This window comes from Hypomesus transpacificus, chromosome 16, assembly GCF_021917145.1.
Source record: "Hypomesus transpacificus isolate Combined female chromosome 16, fHypTra1, whole genome shotgun sequence".
Lineage (NCBI taxonomy): Eukaryota > Metazoa > Chordata > Actinopteri > Osmeriformes > Osmeridae > Hypomesus > Hypomesus transpacificus.
Window position 1 is genome coordinate 5,445,204 of NC_061075.1, and position 23,403 is coordinate 5,468,606.

Below are 23,403 nucleotides of genomic sequence, written 5' to 3' on the forward strand. Positions count from 1 at the left end.
ACGACACGCAGCTGTACCTGTCGTTCCCCCCGAGTGATCCGGGGATCTCAGCTAGGATTGAGGCCTGCCTCGCAGACATCTCTGCCTGGATGACCGAGCACCACCTCCAGCTGAACCTCGCCAAAACAGAACTTCTCATCATCCCGGCTAAACCCTCCATCTCCCACGATCTGTCAATCACCCTGGGATCTGCGACGGTGAGCCTTTCATCCTCTACCAGGAACCTTGGGGTTACCATGGATGACGAGCTCTCCCTCACGGCCCACATTGCCGCAGTCTCCCGGTCTTGTAGATTCACCCTCTACAAAATCCGGAAGATCAGGAGTTACCTGTCTAAGCACTCCACCCAGCTGCTAGTCCAATCACTGGTCCTCTCCAAGTTGGACTACTGCAACTCGCTGCTCGCTGGTCTCCCAGCATGTGCAACCCGCCCTCTTCAGATGATTCAGAACGCAGCGGCCCGTCTAGTCTACAATCTACCCAGACGCTCCCATGTTACCCCACTCCTCATTTCTCTCCACTGGCTACCCATCAACGCCCGTATCAGATTCAAGACCCTGGTACTGACTTTCCGAGCAGTGAACGGGACTGCACCCGACTACATCAAGTGTCTCCTGCAACCTTACACCCCCACCCATCACCTACGGTCTTCTTCAGGCAACCGCCTGGTGGTCCCACCGCTCAAGACCGCCCGATCCCAACACAAGCTCTTCTCCTGCCTGGTGGAATGGTGGAACCAGCTCCCCACCTTCATCAGGGACACTGACTGTCTCCCCACCTTCAAGAAAAGGCTCAAGACACACTTGTTCCGGGAGTACAACGGCACTTAGGAATGCTTGGCTGGACATGATGTTAATTTCCTCCAGGATCACAATGACTCTTATTGAGTGACTTGTTGCTCTTGTAAGTTAGTTATAACGAAGTTAAGTCTTGTACTCGCTGTGAAATATTTTACTATTGATTGTTCTTCCATAGGTACAGTCCTGCACTTTTTGTGGTTCATGTTGTTTTAATTTGTAACTTGTATATGATTTTGTGTCCTTGGGCAAGGCACTTCACCCTACTTGCCTCGGGGAATGTCCCTGTACTTACTGTAAGTCGCTCTGGATAAGAGCTTCTGCTAAATGACTAAATATAAATGACTAAATGTATAACTGCATGCTCTTATGGGTCCTCCCTTTGGCACTTGTTTAGTTTTCACAATGTACGCTTCATGTTTTGGCTGCTTGCAATGTTTGGGACTACCTCGATGTTATGATCAGTGACCTATGCTCGTTTGTAAAGCTCCCTCTTGGAAGTCGCTTTGGATAAAAGCGTCTGCTAAATGCATAAATGTAAATGATTTCATTCATTTGCAATGTTCTTAAATGTATATTTAATTTCACCTTACTGTGACCATTCTTGCTCAGATTTAACCCATAATAAAATAACTACAATTTCCATTTGTATTGACATAATTTGGTTAATGTTAACACACTATTCAGTTTCCCCTCTTCCATTAAACCATAGGGGAAGTTTTTGCTGTTTGGCAAATATTAAACACCCTACAAACGCATAGTACTTTATTACCCGACAAGAACCCTGCACTCCCAGAATATTTGATATATTATAAAAATGGTTAAAAATGCAGGTGTCTTATGAAGTATGGTGGACAGATAATATTGTTTAAAGAATTGCTGTGTTGGGCCTACACAACAAATGTTCGAATGAATCACCAACTAAAGTCATCTTCTGACACTGTCTGTGCTCCGTGTTAAAATCTCCAAAATGATGACCTGGTAAAAACTTTATAACTATACAATTACTCTTACATGTAGGCTACTTAAAAGTATGGCGACAACGTACTTATCCAGAAGTAGTTGCGATAACGTATGCAACTTATCCAGAAGTAGACGTCACACGACTGTCTCCCTAGGCAGTTTCTCCATAATGGGGGGCGGAAAGGGACATTCCTAGGCTGACCAGGGGTATGGGGTGCAGAAAAGGACATTCCTAGGCTTACCAGGAGAAGGATAAGGAGCAGCCAAACCATACGTCGCTGCCAGACCGTGTGGATTTTTTAATGGGACTGATAGGACTGCAAACGAGAGACTGGCGGCAACTTGATGGCGACGCCATGTAAGGAATGTCTACCGGCGGCGACGTCGCATGTTCGAAAGTATAAAAAAACCTTACGCCTACTAAGGACATCTGAGATAAATACGTCGCCATTAAGCCGTGTGAGTCACTTTTTTCAACCTTATTGAGTGAAATCAAGTATGCATAAGGCTAATTGTTCATATGTTAAAATGTGTTTATGTAACAGGGGCAAACGTCAACAATGAATGTGTTGGGGGTGGGACAGCCGTCCCTCTACAGGTGTTCCTTATTATGTTGGCTAATTGGGAACCTACAGGATTGCCCAGCTAACAAAATGACGTCCCCAGGACGTCCCCTGAACGTCCCCGAATGTTATCAGGACGTCGCAAGGGAACGTTCCCAAATTATTTATGACTATAATGTATTACTTCGCTCAAATGCAAGTTATTGGTACCATAAATAAACAATTGATTTAATACTGTACAGTTTCCAGAGTGACAGTAGGCTATAGCTCAAGCAATTTCACATCACAGAATGACACACAAACGAAAATATCAGTTCGGAATTTAGATGAACCCCCCAAAAATTTTTAACATAATGTCGTATCATAACCAACCAGGAACGTTCCAGGAACGTCCCGAATGTCCCCGATTTTTTTAACATAACGTCATATCATAACCAACCAGGGACGTTCCTGGAACGTCCCCTGAAAGTTAAAAAATAAATGTCTAAATTGAGACCTTTTAGGAACTTTAATAACGTCCTAAGGACGTCCTAGCGACGTCTTAAGGATAACGTCACGGTATGACCTATAGGGGACCAAATAGGAACGTCACCGAACGTCCCCAGGACCCCAGCTAACAAAATGACGTCCCCAGGACGTCCCCTGAATGTCCCCGAATGTTATCAGGACGTCGCAAGGGGACGTCCCCAGGACGTTTTTTTGTAGGGTCCCCTGAAAGTCCCGGGGACGTCGCAGACAAACGTCCCCGGGACGTCCATGTAACGTCCTCATAACATTTAGGGGACGTTTGTCTGCGACGTCATGGGGACGTTCCCTTGCGACGTCCTGATAACTTTCGCATACCAAATGCAGAATCAATTTCTGAACCTTAATTTATCATCACATTTATGCATTTAATGGATATTTGTTGTAAGTATAAAATGCATATTAGCCTATAGTGCAAAACTAAACTGAATGTGTTCCCTTAAACTCAACAAGGTAATTTGACATCTTTATTTTTTTAATCCACTTTAAGTATAACAGGCTGCTGCTAAGTATTGTGTATTGTAACTTATTATGTGTATGCTTGTAGAAGAAAAACACGATTTATAGTATAAACAAACACTTTATTCAAATACATTTTAAAAGGCTGAATAAATGTTCTTATATTTTAATTGGGTCAACCCCTCCTCATTCCCTCCCTACTCCTCCTAATCGTCCGCCACCAGTTCGTTCGGAATCAACACCTGCAACATGAATTAGCTACAGTTAGACAGCAGATCAAATGCAAAGAACATTAAGTGGAAGTGTATTTTATCCATATGCTCCTGGAGTTATTTTTAGGACCGTAACAAGTGAAACGGAAAGCTTCCCTGACCTTCAGTATCCAGATATTTACAACCATCTAGCTAGTGCTAATCAACTTTCCTTTATCTACTCATCGTAAACATTTGTCCGACGTAGCATATCATTATGCTACTTTTCTTGCAAAACGTCTTGGTTTATTGTAGCTCTAGTCTAACTGTCCAAAAGTAGTTTGCTACTCTATAGTAGAGCTAACGCTACTTGACTAGAGCTGTAGCCTTCATCTGTCCAAAAGTAGCTTCAGCTGTTTTGTATTTTCTGTATCCTTAAAGAGACGACACCACTAGTGTGTAGGCATCAGATTTAAAGCTAGCTAGTTAGTGCTATCGAGAACATTGTTAACTATTGTACAAATTAAGATGATACTGTACAACGTCTCAATTTAGCCGACTTAGAAAACTAGTGGCAATCATAACCAACCAGGGACGTTCCTGGAACGTCCCCTGAAAGTTAAAAAATAAATGTCTAAATTGAGACCTTTTAGGAACTTTAATAACGTCCTAAGGACGTCCTAGCGACGTCTTAAGGATAACGTCACGGTATGACCTATAGGGGACCAAAAAGAAACGTCACCGAACGTCCCCAGGACGTCCATTGTTAGCTGGGTGGTTGCACAAAGGCATAAAACCACAATCTCCTCTCAACACATGTGTGTCAACACAGGCTGTGTCTACTACCGCGCACTTAATGAAGTACACTGCAATACAGTGCCCTGCAAAACACTGCACTTACATATTCAGTGCACTCTGTCGCTGATAAGTGCTGTCTCAAATGGAACACTGCTACGTTAAAAACTGGGTGGAAGTGACGGACGCAAATCTGCTCGCCACCCGCAAAACCTGCCAACATGAACGCGCTTCTCCACTTACATGGAAAAAGCTGCCGAAAGGGCTCCTTCTTTTCCGCTACGTGGCCAAGATGGCGCCCGTTTAGGGCGAGTAGTGTCCATCGTTGTACACTGTTTTTTTGGACCGTTTGCAGTAGGGATGGGCGAACGATGCCTTGTGAAGCTTTGGTGGTTTCTTCCGGATTGTGCCGGCCCAAAGAGCCGAACTATCGGCGCTTTGAAAATGAACAGCGTCATCTAGCAGCCGTTTAAACTGGCTGAATGAGGCGTAGTGGTTGTCTCCGACGGTAGACTACCCTACGTTATTCAATATTTAATTAAGGCTACATGTGTTCATTTTGATCTGATATTAGTGCTCACACATTAAAATGTTGTGATACATCCGTAGGCCTTTAGAATTATGTCATTTTCTCACAGTAAAAGTTAAAGAATATCGTACGAGATTCACTGGACTGGGGCGCGAACTTCGGATCCCAGATTCGCATTAACAATATGTAGTCGTACAACGCTTTAACCAACTACACCACCGAAGAGATCTTTATTTGTTAAAGCGGTTGGACGGACTTTATACGATATGGTCTTTATATCAATTAAACTAGATAACACAGATTTTTTCTTAACATTTGTTATATGTAGGTCTATTGTGAACTGGGGGAACTTTATTTTTACGAATTATTATTACTGTTGACAATGTTGACGAATCATAAACATTTGTTTTCTGGGCACTGTATAGACCTACCTAGTCCTATCATGTTACGTTTCATTTCAATAAAATAACACAACACAAATGCACGGATTTATAATTATTACTATACGGATTTGGCTAAATAATAATGACTGATGGAAGAAACTCTAGCGATGCCTGGTGCTGCTTCTCTGATAATGTGAGATTTGTCTTTAACAAGAAACGGTGGCTTCGTTCCTTCCATGGCTCTGGTTCAGAAGAGCGGCAAAACTTCGAACCAGTTCGTGACGTTTGAAGCATTGAACGTCATCTGTCACGTGGTTTCGTAATTTGATACAAGCTCCAAAACACTTTTTCGAAACTGTGCGTATTGGTTTTGCGACACAAGCATCGATGCGTCAGTGCCATACGTCCCATCCCTAGTTTGCAGTGCGCCATCCTGGTACTTTCAGTGCACTGAATTATTCTGGTTTTGTGAGTGAAGCGCCCTAAGCACTGAAAGTCAGTCTTCCTAGAGCCGCGCCAGACGACGACAACCCGGAGAGCGGCGTCTGACGACGACAGAACCCGGGGCCCGCACCGGACGACGAAAGACCAGAGTTCTGCGACGAACGTAGGAGTGATTTCTGGGCAACGACGAGCAGTGACGGGCGCACGAGAGAAAGACATTCACCCGTCAAGAAACGGATCGAGCTACTCACCCCGTGAAGCGCCAAGCATCGGCCGAGACGACTACATCCCGTCGAATCAACGCACGCATCTTCCACGGCCTAAAGGGAAGTTGCTATATATACATCGAAACATTGGGCCGACTCGGAGTGTTTTAGTGTCCTCATTCTTGCTTCCTTGCCTCCAGCCGGGACGGAGTGGCGAGTGCACGGAGGATTACGCTGGGACGATAGGCGTGACCGGACGGAGCACCTCACCCACCTAACCTCTGGCGGAACTCTGATTGGCTAGGCCGTGGGTGGGGTCGGGAGAACCCTTGGCATTGCTGGGCTGCAAGCAGTCCCACTGTTTTAACTCTTGACGTTATAGTGAGCGACGACTAGACGCCCCACTGGCTGTCGCATGCTGTAACATTGTGCAGTGGGGTTTTGCCCGATACTGAATTGGTTGCACTGTTGACACACCGGATTGAAGTGCCGAATTGATCGCACCTTATTCTCTCTCACATACGATTGCAGTGACTGTCTAGTACTAGTTTTGCACGTTTGGCGGTTGTTACGGAGGTTGCGCATGGTTATTTGGGGTACCCTGGCACTTTCTGCAGCTTTCACATGTAGTGTACATTGTCACTGCCGGCGCCCGGTCTAGCCGTCTTAATTAAGAACATCTCCTATGTCCCATTTTATCCGATTATTGCTTTTAAACCGTTATAAAACCGTAACTATTTCTATTATCACGTCTCTGTATTGTTGTGTACCCAAGGGTCAGACATTTGGAACCTGTACGGTTACATTTATTGAGAACTTCATTGACTTGTTTTTCCATACGTTATTGAGTGAAATCAAGTCGTGCATAAGGCTACATGTTTCATATGTTAATATGTATTCATTGAGAACTACAGTAGCCAACTACGCACAGTCTGTAGCATCGAGGATTTTACCGCAGGTGCAGGGAGTGCTTTTGCACCCCCTACTGTTGGGATGAAAACATTAAATTTTCAAATGTAAGTAAAGAAAACGAAGAAATGTTTTTAGAACACGTTAAAGTGATATCAGAGTTGTATATTCTATCATGGTTTGTTGTACTTTAATTATTAATTATACATTTTAAGATCTAGTATTAATTTTGAGCATGTGTTTGCACCCCCAGTTTTAAAACCTAGAATTGCTTCAAGCCTGTAGTATTCTCATTGTTTGTAGGCTATTCACATTTTGTTGGTTTTCCTTTGTCCTATTGTTGCAGTGGATTTAACAATAATGCATTTATATGTGGATATAATAATTCAAACCTTTCAAAGTGCCAATACACACATCTGTATAAGACCAGCATGAGGTGTGTAGCCAACCAGTACTTACATGTCATGACCGGGTTTATAGGAAGATTATATGGATACTTAGGGACTTCAGGGAGTGAAATGAGGATTACACTGTATTTATGAAATAAAAAGTGCTTACAAAGAAACGGTTGCATGTGAGAGTCATGTAAATCAGTAGTGTTGGGAGTGGATGTGTGATCAGTGCAAGTGTAGAGTGTGTAGAGAATCATTACAAACTAAAAAGCAAACTAAAAAGCAAACAGTGATGATGTTCCTGCTAGTAATGAATAGACCCAGCTTGTTAGGGCACAGCTTATTAAGGACCGAGGCACAGATCACAGGTGTGCTCTAGCAGCAATCACAGCTCCTCTACCTGCCTGCCATCCTGCAACAGAAACAAAGACACAGAAACAGACAGGGAAAGGAAAACCAAACAATGCACATGGGGCCAACAATCTAACATGGTTAATGCCATCATCAGAAGAGACCTCCCAATCACTACAAGTCATTCAGGTAATGGTAATTTCCTATTGACAGCTGTGAACAGTGTCCTTTCTCAAGTAGTATTTAACAATTATAGCCTACCGAAGAAACCGTGCTGGCACTGAACCACAACCTAGAATAGTTTATGTGACCACAATACAGTTTGTTTCATGCTTGTAAAGTTTGCATTCATTACATTTGTTATATTGCTAGTATTTTGTTATTTCCCAACATGTTGGAACAGTGCAGTTTAATTGTATTGAGTTTGTCTGATGTGTTTGCTAACTTGGTGGTGCTAATGAGTTACTAATGTAGCAGAGCCAACAGACAAACCACGTACCCTCACACCTTTCCCCTACCCCCGACAAGGAGAAAGGGGGTTTCCCCCTTGTCCTTATCTCCAGAGCAGGACCTTCAAATCTTATGGCCCAGCATGGGGTCAGAAGGTAGACCAAAATGGCCTTACAGTATGGAGACAAAGGATTTTAAGGAAAGACTAACTTTCTGGATTTACAAACATATTCTTAAGGACTACATGGCTCATGGACACTATTTCAATGACATTAGTTGATGTGTTATAATGTATGCTTTCCCTTTTATGCTGTGTTGATATAATTTGATGTTTTAATGTAACTTCCTTTCCTGTTATGATAAATCAGTTAATCTTGATATCAAAATGATTTTAATCCACAAACTAAACCATTTATTAATGTTGTATTGTTATATTTTGAAGTATAAGAAATACATGGACATTTGAAATAGCTGAACTCTGAAAAGTTATCAACTACTTCACACCCATACGTCAATCTCAGGATGGACGCCCAGGTGGGAGTTACTGACCAATCAAAGAGTTCACCTCCAAAAGGATACCCCCCTTTCGCAAGGATTATAAAACCCTGACGCACAAGCAAACCTGGCTTTTCCGCAAGGATTCACCGGTTATGTTCGCGACAAATCTGACCTATCCTTCTCAATCAGCAACTCACTGGACCACCTGGAACTTTAACGAAAGATTCCTTTGCTCTAACCGTTTAACAACGACGAACGGAACTTTGATTCTTCTTCATCAAACTGACAACAGTAACTGCGATATTGCTACATGTCTTACTTGTGGCATTGGCATATTGTGATTTAATTTGTTACGTTTGATTTTTAGTTTGCAAATGATTTAACTTAACTTTTGTTAGGATTAGTTAACATAGACTCCCTCCATTGTTCTTCTGAAGCCTATCGCTCTCTCTCTTCCCCTCCCCACGCGCTCTCAACCCACAATCTAGTATTCCGCTCTCATCATAGTTTAGGACCTACTGTGTACTGTTTAACTCAACTCACTCTCAACTAGCCTAAAACTTCTTTGGTATTTGTTCATCATAATGACATTTTCTTAAATAAATCATTGTTTATAATACTCGCGTTATCCCTCACGTTATCTGATCTGCTCTACTTTCATGGAATTCGCTACTTAAGATTAGACTGATTATTACGAGTGCTATTATTCAATATCATTCAATAAGGTTTCCTCTGTCCCTTAAATAAATCAGAGGTTGTGCCCCCAAGAACTAGATACTTTATTTTAAATTAAGTCTTGCTAATCTTAACAGTGCAAATCACGCTACACTAATGAATGTAGCCTATTGCTAATGGAGTTTTAATTTATAATTTTGCCTTCTGACTACACTTTTCTGTTTAGCACTGGTGTAGAAGTGCAAGATAGCAAATCAAACATCTTCAGACCATCAGAAAAGGTTTAAATGTTTGTGTGTGCACCAACACTAACAAAACCAGCAGACTGTTATAACCTGATACAAAAGTTTATTTGACACTAGCCTATTGATATTGCTCATAATATAAAGCTTTAACACATGATTCTATACCATTGAATTACAACTGCAGACAAACTTACAGGTTTAATACTGAAGACGTTTTCGATAGTACCCAATTGCTGTGAAAGTACCATGTCAATGAAGTGAATCATCAAGTACCAGTTCAAGACAAAATCACTGTATTTATTATAGATCTATAAAGTGCAGGTGTCTGATACACTCAAGTTGAGCATCTCAGAAGACTGGACAAAGAATACAGGAATAAGGGCAGTTAAATAGTATCACAATATGGGGAGTATTAATCTCACAAGAAATGACAGGGGGTAAAAATCAACATAGCCTTTGCAAGCACAGAAAGAGGACGCTGCATGCTAGTCTAGATAGCTTTTGTTTAGGCCTTTAGATAGGGCTCCTAGAAATGGCCTTGACGCATCTTCTATTTTCCTTGTTCAAAGTTGCATGGCATTATACACTTTGGTAATATTGTGACCTCTGACCTACACTAGTGTCACAGGCATTTCGTAGTCACACCTCACAAATAACTAACTTATGGCTATGCAGGCATAAGCAAACAGCAACATGTCAGTTTATTAATGATACAAGCAAAATAATTAATAGATTCTGTATATTTCTCTCGTGGACATGACCAAGGGTTATGTTCTCATTAGCTTGGGGGGTAAATAGCAGGGTATAGATCAAACATTGTTTATTATATTCAGAGTATTCCAAACAGGTAGTAAAAAGTAGTAAAATAATCATTATATTCAATTATTGGTAACTGATCAGTGGTTCAGGACAAACCTCTTCAATACACAGTAGCCTAGGGGTGTAGGGTCAGAGGCTACACCTCCAAAACAAAATGTAAGGCTGTATCAAAAATGGGAAAAAGATCAAACTTAACAACATGTACACTACATATTAATCTATTTTCAGTCTTAAAAAATGCTGTGTATTGTCTACACAAAGGATAGATCGAAAGCGGCATAGGCTAAGATATTAAGATATTATTCACTGCTTGTGTTGACCTTCTGAAAGTTGAATAGGCTGAACATCAACATGTAACATCAAGTATAGCCTATAATGTGTATGTCTACAATGTAGACTCTACATGGACCATGTCCTGACAATACATAAAGAACATTAGGCTACATGTTTTGCCAGGATAACTGCCGCTAGACCATTGAATGTTTATGATGTTCCTGTGTGTTAATTCCTTTGACTGGGTACAACAACGCGATCAGTCAACCGACTCAAAAATATTCTTAAATGTCGGGCTACGCATTTATAGCACAACATCTGTCTGATACGCAACGTGTGTGGTATCCTGTAGCGGCCAAATAATTAGCCTACATTTTGCTGACAGATTGAAGGGCTAGATAACAAATGTTGTAATGAATCACCGACTAACAACATGGAACACATTGAGAAGGCAAGCCATCTTCTGACATTGCCTTAATTTTTTCTCTGCGTTATGCAAAATGATCTGAACTGGGAAAACTTTATAACTATAAATGTACTCTAAAATGTACTTCAAAGTATGGCGATGACGTTATCCACGAGTAGATGTGACGACGTAGGCAACTTATCCAGAAGTAGACGTCACACGACAGTCTCCCTAGGCAGGTTCTCCATGTCCCTATCCGCCCCCCATACTCCATGTCCATTTTCGCCCCCCAGAAGCCCCCACCCTCGGTTTTTAGCTTTTAGCTGTGTTGTTTTCAAATGGAATCGCCTGATAGCCGTGTTGGACGCAGCCATGTTCGGTAAGTCCTATTTTTACACATTTTACAGTTTTTTACAATTGCTATGACACTTTTTTCAATACCTTTAACAAGTTTCCTAAAGTCTTAACGCACCAACACACCTACCACACAGAATTGGCAAAACTGTTAATTTAATGCTCAAAATCACACATTGTAAACTAAACTCAAACACTAATTGTTATAACACAAAAATACACTAAACATGACACCATGTCTACCAAACACTAACACACGTTCTCTTTTCACAGTAACATTTAGTCAATCATAGCACAATGTCATAAAAAAACACTAACATCAGATGGAATTACAGACACTGCATTCTTTTATGCAGGTATGTGTCAGGTCTCACAGTATATGGATTATAGATTGTGTTTGCAATGCAGTTTCTTTTGAAGCCTCTACATTTTTGTTTTGTTGGGTTTAGAAAATGCATGCATTTTGTTTCTTTTACTGCAGAAATTCAGAACAAAAAATGAATGACCGATGTCAGAGTAGCTTTATAGAATGTACAGTTACTGTATTGAAAAAAAGAAAACAGAAACATAATTGTTGCAGTAAAGGCTTCATTTGCAACAGGACATTACTGCAAGAAATATGCAATTTAGCTGCCAATTACAGTATTACCCTAGCTCTGGCACTTCTCTGAGCGCCACCATACATTCTAACTCCTCTCCCTTGTCCCACTCCTCTCCCTTGTCCTGGTACTTGTCTTCCTCTCCTTCGTGCAGGTATTACTGTATTCTTACTTTCTTCGTGTTGCTCTATATAGTTTTTTTTCCACACAAGATCAGCACAAAGAGCTCCACTTTGCAATATATATACCATATAGTCATGCGATTGAAACAACCTCAACACCATAGTGTTTCCTAGTTGGGAATCAACTGTAATTTATAGTATTTGCATAACTTCGACCAGCTTTTTCTCATTAGCAATGGAATAAAATACAGGGGATATATTTGTGTTTCAATTCACAATATGAACAGCTGTTCACTTTGACTTTAGCCAATACATTTGGTTTTGAACATAGTGTTATCTGTTCTGACATACAGTGTTAAAGCATTGGTAAATTGGTCTTAAAAAATGTATTGTTTTGGTCTTGGTTGAGCTTGTGTGTAAAAGAAGTTCAAGCATTTAAAATTTGTGTTTACTCTATGCATTTTGTGTCAAAGCAACAAGAAATGTGTTTATTGTGTAGCCAACAAAGGCGGATGTTGTGCTGTGTCAAGAGTTTAGGAAACTTGTTAAAGGTATTGAAAAAAGTGTCATAGCGATTGTAAAAAACTGTAAGCTAGAATCAATGATTGGGTTTGTGAAAGTACACTACTCTTGAATTATGGTGAAGGTTTGAGCACTTTGAGACTTTTAGTTCGTGAGTTTGAAGTGACGGAAAACCAAACTCGAAAAGTAATTAGTTTTTCCCCTCTGTGTTTATAATAAGTGAATCATTTTGCGTCTCGGCGAATTATTCACCGAAAAGGTAGACGAGGGCAGCTAGGAGAACAAGCGATTCCCCACAGATCTGTAGGCTTCAAATTGTGATTTTGGTCGTGAAGGTCTTTGTAATTGGAGTGGGTTTGGACGCAAGGGAGACCTAGGCGGCATGCTTTGGTCGCGTCATGTTCATAAATTCTCAATTTTACATTTCGGTCTACACCCAAAAAAGACGAGCAGGGCAGCCCTCAAGAGATGTGGGGATTGTGCTTTTAGCCAGATGTTTTTTTTTGTGATTTGTGCAAAACTTGCAAGTGGAGTGAGACTGCGTCCTGGGGATCCTGTACATTGTTTTGACTTTAGCCTCAGAGTCAGACTCGGCTCGCTCACTGGCAGTGTGTAAACAATTTTGTATTTCACTCAATTCTATTCCAAAAATTTTAAAGAGGACTGCTTTTTGTAGACAAGAGCCTGCTGAAGATAGCCAGTGTATACTATTTTTCAAAGCAAGCCTGTTTCATTCGTCATTTGCCTGAGAAAGCGACCTACGGTAGCCAGGCTAGTTTCACTCGATCAGTTTATTTAAAGGTCTCTGACAGGTCTGTTTACAGGCAAAGGTCGAGCTGGTCTTTGGTCAGAAGTGTATATTAACCAGTTTAGAGCTAAATACTCTTGCTAGAGCCTGTGTTTATAGTGACATGGGTTTCCAACACATTTGGATTCAAGCTCAAGTATTGCCACTGCATTTCACAGTTAAAACTGAAGTCTGTATCAAGTGTAGACGGAAAAAGCTTCATTTTTCACCACTGGCATGGACTATTTCTTCACTTTTACAGGTCATGCCGAGGCTTGCTCAACAGAGTGCAAATGAGCATGCTGAGAGCAACAACAGAGAATGCTGAGTGTAACAGAAGATGCAACAGAGGATGCTAAGAGCAACATAGACCCCTTGCTGGACTACCACTCTCTAGCCGGACAGCTTCTCTTCAGCCCTGCCCCCATGACAGCTTCATCCAGCTGGCCTGCCCTTTCTGCCTGCCCCTGCCTTGATATCTCAAAAGATCACTGAATTACAGCTGTTTAAACTTCACCCATATCTTATAATGCTTGCCGAAGTGAGATCCGGTGCGCCTAAGAGATGGCAGCGCCGACGAGAGCTCCGCAAACACCTAGCTTTAATGTTTGTTACTTGTTTTGTCAATATTATATTGTCGTTTATTCAGTACGACCGGCAGACACTTCTGGACATTAAGTTGTCACTTGGCAAGGATTATTTTACGAACTTTAATTCCAGTTATATTCCAGAGTGCGAGCTCGGACTGCAGCTGACCCTTTGTTGTTCCGCCGTTCTGTTTACCTGCGATACGGAGGAAGAAGAAACGAGGCCGGCGTGCTGGAGTTCTTGTTCGAACTCGGAAACGATGCTTCAAACCTGCTTTTCCAACCATCTTATTAGCTAACGTTCAGTCCATCAACAACAAAATGGATGAACTTAACGCTCGTGTCAAATTCCAACGGGACATCAGGAACTGCTGTGTACTGGCATTCGTCGAGACCTGGCTGTCTCCGGAGATCTCCGACACAGCGGTTACACCGTTGGGATTCACCATATACCGCCAGGACAGAACAGCTGATTCAGGGAAGTGCAGGGGCGGAGGGGTCTGTATTATGGTTAACTCTCTCTGGGCTACGGATGTAGCTGTACAAGTATCTCACTGCTCTCCGGTCCTTGAGCTGCTAACTAAAAATCAGACCCTTCTATCTACCTCGGTAATTCACTGCGGTCGTCATGAGTGCAGTCTACATCCCCCCCCCAGGCAGACAAGGTCGCTGCTTTGGATGAACTGTATGGGATTATCAATGGTCTGGAAAATGTGCACCCAGAGGCAGCCTTCATTGTTGTTGGTGATTTCAACAGAGCTAACATGAATGAAAGTCCTGCCCAAGAACTATCAGCACATTGACTTCTTCACACGTGGAGACCAGATTCTTGACCATTGTTATACAGCATTCAAGGGAAGTTACAAACCCCTCCCCCGCCCTGATTTTGGGAAGGCTGATCACACCTCCATTCTTCTCCTCCCCGCATATGAACAAAAGCTTAAACAGGTCAGACCGGTTGAGAGGTCAGTTCACCTATGGAGTGATGAGTGTGTGGCGACCCTCCAGGACTGCTTTGACACCACTGATGTTCAAGGAGGCAGCAGATGGGGACATTAACGAATACTCAGACACTGTTTCCAGCTACATCCAGCACTGCATTGATGACGTTGTCCCCAAGAAGGTGGTCTGGTCTTTCCTAAATCAGAAGCCCTGGGTTGATGCCGCGGTCCGGGCCAAGCTGAGAGCCCGCACTGTTGCCTTTAACTCTGGGGACCCTGATGAGTACAGGAAGGCCAGATACGACCTTCTGAAGGCCATAAAAGCAGCGAAAAGGGCTTACAGGACCAAGGTGGAGTCCAGCTACCATGGCTCTGACCCCAGGCGCATGTGGAGTGGACTTAAGCCATTACTGACTACAAAGGGAGAGGCTACAATGAGACCCAGTCCTTTGTCCTACTGCCAGACGAGCTGAACTCCTTCTACGCTCGCTTTGAGAGGGACAGTGACCCAGTCAGTGGTGTGCCCACACTAACTGAAGCCGAGGTGAGGCTGTGCTTTAAGAAGATCAACCCTCGCAAGGCACCTGGCCCAGACAGCATATCAGGTAGGGTCCTCAGGGGCTGCGCTGACCAGCTGGCGGGGGTCTTCTGTGACATCGTCAATCTCTCCCTTAACCTGTCTGTACTCCCCACCTGCTTCGAGAGGACCACCATTATCCCTGTGCCCAAGAACACCCCCAGGGCTGTGTGCTCAGCCCTCTCCTGTTCTCCTTGTTCACTCATGACTGTGCGGCAACGCACAGCTCCAACCTCCTTGTTAAGTTTGCTGACGACACAACCATCGTGGGCCTCATCTCTGACAGTGACGAGTCAGCCTACAGAGAGGAGGTTGACACCCTGACATCATGGTGTCAGGACAATAACCTCTCTCTTAACATCAGCAAGACCAAGGAGATGGTTGTGGACTATAGGAAGCGGCAGGAGGAGGAGCATGCACCCCTACTCATCAATGGATCTGAAGTGGAGAAGGTCAGCTGCTTCAAGTTCCTCGGGGTGAACATCAGCAATGACCTCACCTGGTCTGTTTGTTCAGTTAGATGTTTGTAATGTTATTGTTTATCAGTTAATATAATGTTCTTGGCCACCCTGTTAGTGCATGTTGTGTATTTTAATGGGACCAGAGAGTCGGCTGCTATACTGCGCCATAGCTTATTCTCGCAAGGAGTTGATCATGAGCTCTGCCGTAGCCCAGTTGCCCACATGAGTATTGTTAATAGTGCGTTGACTGATATTCTGGAAAGAGATCTACTCAAGAGAAGTTACAATATCTGCAGTTTTTCAGCCATCTTGGGGAAAATGTGCCAACTGTGGGAGGCATGTTTTTGGACTACCCCTAAACCTCATGCGGCCACCGCAGCATTTCTGCCTTGGCATGACCTGTGGGCAGATGTGTCTTTAGACAGGGTGAAATTGAATAAGAAATGCAATACCAGGGCTCCTGAGTGCGCATATGCGACCAACATTTGTACGGGTGCGAATAAAATGTTTCCTAGGTCGCACCGGTGCACCTAACCTCCGCTGCCTCTCCAGGAACGAAGCGTTTGTTTCTTTTTTGACGGAACTCACACTCATGGTTGGATCATATCGTGGTCTAAACTAACCAGAGACAGAGATTGGGCGGTTCTTTGCCTCTGTTTGGTCCAGATATCCCTGTAGGCCTACACTGGGGGTGTGAACTAGGGGTGCTGAGGGTGCTGCAGCACCCCCTGACAAAACACACAATTTTAAATGATATGACTTAAAAATCCACCACCGTGGCACAGCTCCGCAGTAGCGGACTGGCAATCGGGAGCACCAGGAGAAGAATAACTATGGAAAACCAGGGTATGAAACGTAGGGTGGGGCTGAAAAATTAAGAGACAAAGAAATCACCTTCACTAGACAAGGTGAAAAACGGCTGTTTATTTTACATGAAGCTCAACTATTTTGCGCTCAAATAAAGTATGCGCGCAACCTTTAAGGATTGAACTCCATAACTCGCATCACATTGAACACAGACTATGCTTGCATTAGCAGGGCAGCTGTGGTGGCGTATATGGGGGCCAGTTCTGGTGGGCCGGTCTGGATCAAAGTCCAGGGCCAATTTGTACTCCCAGTTCCTCCCTGCCGCCCCGCAACATTAAGCCCCCGCCAGCACCCTCCTGATAAAATATGTTCCCGCGGCTATGCAGCCATGTAAACTCGCCTTTGGGGGGAGGGAAGTTTTTGGAAAAGTTGGCAGCCCTGCTAATTCGGTTCTTTGAATACCCATATTGATTATAATTAGTATAGCTGGATTGAGTTATGCGTTGGTCTAACAGGGGGTATGTGTTGATAGTAGGAACCTTGATCAGCAACGCTGCTATTGGCTGCTCACATAAGTCTATGGCTGCTCACCGTGGCCAAAATGAGCGCCCTGCTTTTTCCGCAACAGAGCGCAAGAGCTTTCTCGAAGGTTACACCGAATTTGAAGATGTAATCAGAACCCCAGGGAACACCTCAAAGTCTGCAAAATCCAAGAAAGAAGGCTGACAAAAAGTAGCAGACCAAATTAAATGTAGCTCTATAGTCGTGACCACGCGTTTTATCGCTTATTACTGTTAGCTAGGCCTATGTTGTTGTTCTTTTTCATATTTCATATTTTCATTCATCATCTTTAAATCATATGATGTGGTTTCAACAAATTGATAATGTAAATGACACCCTCACAAAAAAAAGATAGGCTATCCTCTCAAAAAGTTTAGGCTATCATATCGCGCTGTGCTTAAGGAGCCCATCTATCACGCAATGAGCAATTTATTCGGTTTCATGTTGAATTCTGCTAATTATTCTTGCACCTTCTGCAACAGGTTCCTGTAGTAAAAACGGACAAGACATGTCTGTGACAGACTTCCTGTATCACCTCTGCTTGTAAAGCCTCAAACTAATCGTGTTTACATAAAATAAACCTGCTCCCGAGCAAGTTTAAGTTCACGGACGTGTTGCTATGACAGCAAGTCTAGGATGAACTTTGAAGAACCGAACAATCCAAGATAATGACAAATCGTCAACAATCAAATCCAGCTAACTGAGTTAGCGACGTACGGAGAACGGGCCCCAGAGAATCAGTTATGGAAGACCTGGGCATTGTACGGCCCGCGGGCCACAACCGGCCCACAGGCAGTCCCAATCCGGCCCGCGTGAGGTTAATCAAAAATTGAAATAAATAAATGTCTTGAGCGGTGGTAAATATGTAGTCCTGAAAGACTACAAATGTGCGCTTGCGCAACCTCACCGACAGGAGAGTTAGCCCTCAAAAATGGGGAGTCAGGTGGCTGAGCGGTTAGGGAATCGGGCTAGTAATCTGAAGGTTGCCAGTTCGATGGAGCCAAATTACGTTGTGTCCTTGGGCAAGGCACTTCACCCTACTTGCCTCGGGGGAATGTCCCTGTACTTACTGTAAGTCGCTCTGGATAAGAGCGTTTGCTAAATAACTAAATGTAAATGTAAATGAAAAACAAAAGGTTGATACAGAATGTAGAGTTTTTAACAAGACATGGACTTCTAAGTGTTCTTAGTTTTGGAGAACAGGTTGCTGTGTTGAAGGATTATAATTTGAAACGGCACTAAGCGATTAAAGAAAAAAACTAACGCGGACATAATAAGAACTTGATTGATTCAGTGGGCGCGGGCTGATGGTTAATGGTTTGCTAGTTAAACTGTAGGTCCCTGATCATCACCTTTCAGCTGTCTTTTGCATATCCAAGTCAGACTTTCAGCCAGATTTCGACGCACTTGTTCAATTCCAGTGGATTCCTCTCACAGAACAACATTTATTGGAAAAAAGTATTGTTTTTTGTATAAAGTTGATCAATTGCATATCTTTAACATACTGCAAAACAACTTTTCATGGTTTGTGAAGATTAACTAGTTACAAATCAAATGAAACACTGATATCATGATTATTTTAGTTTTTTCTGATACTTCGATAGTATTTTCCTAGTTAACCAACATGTTAAATATTTATATAAACATTTACTGAATATCCTTATTCTTCTGATAACCAGTAGCAGCTAATCAAAATATATACTTCACTGCTTTTTAAAATGGGGGGAAATGAATAGTGAGCAGAATTAAGTTCAAGTTCTTGTTGATGCGGCCCTCCAACACATTTCAAGTTTCTCATGTGGCACCTTGTCAAAATTAATTGTCTACCCCTGAGTTACGGAGCTGGGCCATGGAGCTAACCCATGGAGCTTGGTTTTGATGCTAGGGAGAGTGTGGCAAGCTGGTTTAGCCAAGGCCAAAGCGCAAGAAAGCCTAATTACAGGTGTTGGTCATTTGAAGGGCATGCAACAGCATAAGACTTTGAGCCATGAAATGTTAGGTCAGTAGCAGTTTCTATTTTGAAATGTTTTAGTTTGGCAGCTCAGTGAGGCACTGTTCACAAGATTTTTATTTTCATATACAGTTTAATTGTGTTTCAAATGAAACCAATATTTACCTACACCTAATTCTTGTTTACGATCAATTACATAATATATGAATGTATTTGTAGTATCTTCATTAATCAGACCACTACCTGAAGTGAGTTGAATTGACTTTACTTTACTGTTTCAACATTAGAGTAGCAGACAGAACTCTGCTAGCCTCCGCATGGCACGTCTTCTTCAACTAACTTGTTAGGCAAGAACACAACCTCAGTGATACCCAAAACAACCCCTAGTGGTTACTCCAGGATACTACATCCCCTCCCACTAAAGCTAAACAATTTGGGTTGCCGTCTTTTTCTAGTATAAAACATATATATATATATTACTTAGGTGTCATACTTTTTTTCTATTAATATCAGTATTATTACATCACCCTCACTTACGAAATACCAATAACATTACAGACAGCATATAACACTAACTCAACAACACATTCTAAAGATCTAAGTGAAGAGCAGCCAATGCATCCGTGTCAAACTTGGCTTATGAAACATAGTCCTTCAAATGAGCCGGAGAACATCTCTCTCTTGCAGACCTTCTCAGATTCGTAGGTTGTTTAGTTTCCGTTTCACTAACCGTCAAGTCCAGCGACTGTCTATTCTCAAGGGCAGACCTCTCCTCTGCAGGTGCATTGACAACATCTGCACTAGACAATGCAGAAGTGTCACCATCCTGGTCATTCTCTGTGGGACATTTGTGACAGGATAAACGTCCATCCACTTTGAATGAGAGTCTACCAGAACGAGGAACATCTTTCCTAAGAAGGGCCCTGCGTAGTCCACATGAAGTCTTTCCCAGGGCGTAGCCGGCTACTCCCATGGGTGCAAAGGAGCTTGAGCAGGTGCCTTTCTGAAACATTGACACACCTCACAATTCTGAACCACTCTCTCTACCTCCTGATCCATACCAGGCCACCACATGTACGATCGGGCCAATCCCTTGATACGGGACATGCCAGAATGGGTCTGATGTAACTGTTCAAACACAGCCGCTCGACCTTGTGATGGTATAATGATTCTCGCTCCCCATGTCACACAACCATCTTTGACACTCAAAGCATCTCTCCTGTGATAGTACGGTAACAGTAGTGGTTCCACTTTCTCAGGCCAACCCTTTAAGATGTACTCATGTACCCCAGAGAGCGTTATATCATGCAAAGTCCACTTCTTAATTTGTTTAGCACTTACAGGCGACTCATCCATTAAGTCCATCATCAGCACATGCTCCTCAGTGTCATCAGGTTCTCCCTTTCCTGGCACTGGGAGTCTACTGAGCGCATCAGCATTTTGATGGTACCTTCCTGGCTTGTACACAATGTTGTACTGATATGCTTGCAACATCACAGCCCATCTTTGCACTCTGGGTGTTCCCATTTGAGGAACTGCCTTCGCTTCATTGAACAAACTGATCAAGGGCTTATGATCGGTGCAAATTGTGAATGCACGACCATACAAGTACTTGTGAAATCTACGGATGCCAAAAATCACAGCCAAGCCTTCCTTGTCCAACTGCGAATAACGCTTTTCTGCAGGTGTTAGCGTCCTTGACATGAACCCAAGGGGTTTCTCCACACTCTCTCCTTTTCTGCGCTGCGAGAGCACTGCACCAACCCCGTAGGGCAAGGCATCACAAGCCAGAGTCAGTTCTGAATCTGATGAGTAATGCACTAGTACCTCTGCTGACTTTAGTAGAGCTTTCAATTCCTCAAAAGCTTCTTGTTGGGGCTTTTTCCACACCCACTGAACATATTTTCTCAGTAGCAGATGTAGAGGGGCTAGCAGTGTTGCCAGGTTTGGAAGGAACTTATTATAATAGTTTAGCAACCCCAGGTATGCTTTCAGCTCAGTGACACTCCTTGGTGCTGGTGCTTCTCCAATGGCTTTCACTTTTGTTTCTAGAGGATGGAGACCCTGTGCGTCCACTCTGTGGCCTAAATATTCCACTTCATCTGCCAGGAACACGCATTTCCCCTGTTTCAGTCTCAATCCAGCTTCTTTCAGTCTCAACAACACTTCATCCAGCGCCTTCAAGTGACTTTCTTGGTCTACGCCAGTCACCAATATATCATCCAGATAAACAACTACTCCAGGAATACCTCGCAATAATCCCTTCATTGTTCTCTGGAAGATTGCAGGAGCTGAAGCAACTCCAAACGGCAGACAATTATATGTGAATAACCCTTTTTGTGTATTCACTGTCAAGTATTTCTTGGAGCTCTCATCTATGATGATTTGTTGGTATGCGTGACTCATGTCCAGTTTTGTAAACTGCTTTCCTCCCTCCAACAGAGCAAAAAGATCTTCCACTCTTGGTATTGGATACTGCTCCAATGTCGACACTGTGTTGACCGTGAGTTTGTAGTCACTGCATAATCTAATACTGCCATCCGGTTTCAAGATAGGAACAACAGGAGCTGCCCACTCGGAATACTTGACAGGCGAGATGATTTTGTCCCGCAGCAGTCGATCAATCTCCCCCTCCACTTTTGCTTTCAGGGCATATGGCACAGATCTAGGTCTGAAAAACCTTGGTGTGGCATCAGATGGCACATGAAGAGTAGCAGTAGTGCCTCTTAATGTCCCCAGCTCCTCCTTGAACACCTCCTCATGCTGGGATACCACCTGTTGCAATGTCATCATCTCCGACTGTACCAGTTTTATCTCCTGCCATTGTATATGAATCTCGTCAAGCCAAGCTCTGCCTAGTAAGCATGGTCCTGTTCCTCTCACTATGACAAGTGGCATTGTCCTTTCCTGCTGCTGGTATTTGACATAAACATCCACCATACCCACTATCTCTAATGGCTCTCCTGTATAAGTTCTCAACTTGATTTTTATGAGTCTCAGTTTGGGAGCTTCTGAGCCTTTCCAGATGCCCTTGCACATGCCCTCATTCATAAGGCTGACATTAGATCCCGTGTCAATTTCAAAGTTTACAAGTCTACCATTAACATGTAACTCAACAGTGAGGGGTTTCACTTTCTTCCAGGCATCAGTTTTTACACACGCTAAAGTGAATGTTTCTTCAGATTAATCACTCTCAACAGTTTCACTGACATGGAACGCTCGGTGTGGACGCACTCCTTTTTTACTTTTTTCAGGCATCGCGAGTCCCCTTAGTTTGTTGCGACAGGCCCTAGCGATATGACCTATCTTCCCGCACTCATAACATTTATCCGTCTTAAATCTACAGTCATTGGCTATGTGATTCTTCCCCCTGCATCTATTGCATTCTCTGTATTCTGTTTGTTCACCAGTGTCCCCCTTTCTTTCTTGACCAGGTTTTCGCGTTACAAACATGACGTTGCTACCTGCCTGTACGCTAGCTCTGGTTTGCAAATCAAGCACATTTCTGCTGGCGGCTTCAGTGGCTACTGCAATTTTAAAAGCAGTCTCAAATGTCAGATTTGCTTCCGAAAGCAACCGTCTCTGCATCCGATCATTATCTATGCCACAAACAAGTCGATCCCTCAGCATTTGGTCTAAAGTTGCTCCGTAATTACAGTCTTGTGCTAAACAACGTAACTCTGCTACATACTCAGTCACAGTCTCTGTCGGCTTTTTGTTCTGGAATCAAATCTCTGTACAATCTCACTGGGTTTAGGATTGAAATGATTTTTGATCATTTCAACGGGTTGTTTATAAATCTTTTCACTTGGTTTTGTAGGGCTCAGAATATTTCGCATCACACTGTAAGTTTGTGGTCCCACAACACTTATCAGAATAGGTCTTTGCTTACCCTCTTCCACGATTTCATTAGCCACGAAAAATTGCTCTAGTATTTCTGAATACTCTTCCCACGTTTGAGCTTTTGCATCAAATGCTGCTAGCGAGCCGATAGCCCCTGTAGCCATGATTCATCTCCTCCTTTCAACCCTTTAGATTGTCCTCAGGGTTTCTGCATAATGCTCGTCGCCAAAAATGTAGTATCTTCATTAATCAGACCACTACCTGAAGTGAAAAATTTGGGTGCATCTAAATTTTGTGCTGGTGCACCTAAATAAAAAAGTTAGGTGCACCAGTGCAACCAAATGAAAAAGTTAGTCTGGAGCCCTGAATACAAAATGGTTGAAAGGGGTGTATTTATGTAAATGTCCACATTGCCTCA

General features: G+C 42.9%; 1 pseudogene; it reads right to left on the reverse strand.

Annotated features, from left to right (window-relative positions):
• Positions 1–19,874: 19,874 nt before the first annotated feature.
• On the reverse strand, positions 19,875–23,149 carry LOC124478857 (annotated as a pseudogene).
• Positions 23,150–23,403: the final 254 nt, after the last annotated feature.